The following is a 1273-nucleotide window of genomic DNA, read 5'->3' on the forward strand; positions in this document are numbered from 1 at the left end:
CCAGCAGGAGCCCATTAAGAATCTTAAGTTGGACCATGTATCTTTTCTTTTCTATTTTTATGGTATCTTTTTTTTTTGCTTTTTAGTGTATCAAAATGTAAAAAAAAATTAATATATGAAAGCCTTATAAACAAATAATTATTTAAGTTTTGATCAGAAAATACAAAAGAGTTTAAATTAATGATAAACAACAGCAGATGAGAAGATAACACTAGAATTATTCATTAAACTTTCTGCTGACAAAAGAAGGCACCAACTTATATATGAAGATACTACAAGCTTCATCTTCAGTTTATCAAATAGTTCAATTCAGATATTTAGGAACATTAAATTCATCTAAAAATTATATACTATTATTAGTTCTCAGGCTTTGGAGGGAAATTGAGATCGAAATCCAAGGGCATGCGTGATGGTTTATGTGGACTACGGTCCATCACCACAGATGACACTTCCGACTCCTCGATCACCATCGTCCCAGACTTGACCTGAATCTTCGAGAAAGGGAACCTGGTTTCAAGATTGAGATTGGTGATCGTCGAGGATGATCCGACGGTGCTGCTTTGGTTCGGACTCTCGTTGTCGACCAAGGAAGGTCGAGGGAAATTGGTTTGGGCTTTTGCCCCGCGAAAAGCAACAGCTGCTTTGTCGTAGGCACGAGCCGCTGCTTAGGGTGTATCGAAAGTGCCAAGCCAGACTCGAGCCTTCTGCACCGGATCTCTGATCTCCGCGGCGTAACGACCCCATGGCCTCTTTCTCACTCCTCTATAACGGTTTTCTTTCTTTCCGCCGTCGCTGTTGTTTGTTTTAACGGCCGCCGTTTTACCTGTCGTCGGCGGCCCCATTTAGACAAAACAAAAGAAAATTATTTTTTATTACAAGAGGGAACTCGAGAGGTTATGTTTGTGAAGTTTGTGGGAGAAGGGAGGTATATATATACACAGACAGAGATAAAGAGTCACCGCGGTTTTTAAGAGGCAGAGTTTCGTAAATATAAGCAATTACGTGGCATCTTCTTCTTTTGACACGAGCGCGAAGTGTGAGTGAAAATGCTTTTTATTGGGTTTTTTTTCTTGAATGACTTTTAATGTCTTTTGTCTATTTTTTAATTTTATATTTGCAGAAAATTATATTTAGCGTTTTTGGTGGCTTATAATGGCTTTTACAATAAATTTGTTTTTCTTTTCTTCCTCTATTGGTAAGCAAACTGCAGACAGACACGACGTGGCAAATAATTAGAGTTGAACTTTTCTATAGATTTTGTTTTTGTTTTAGT

The 1273-nt window shown here is 37.9% G+C and overlaps 1 pseudogene; it reads right to left on the minus strand.

Moving 5' to 3' along the window:
* Positions 1 to 356: 356 nt before the first annotated feature.
* LOC106294211 lies at positions 357 to 850 on the minus strand (annotated as a pseudogene).
* Positions 851 to 1273: the final 423 nt, after the last annotated feature.

This window comes from Brassica oleracea, chromosome C5, assembly GCF_000695525.1.
Source record: "Brassica oleracea var. oleracea cultivar TO1000 chromosome C5, BOL, whole genome shotgun sequence".
Taxonomy (NCBI): Eukaryota; Viridiplantae; Streptophyta; class Magnoliopsida; order Brassicales; family Brassicaceae; genus Brassica; species Brassica oleracea.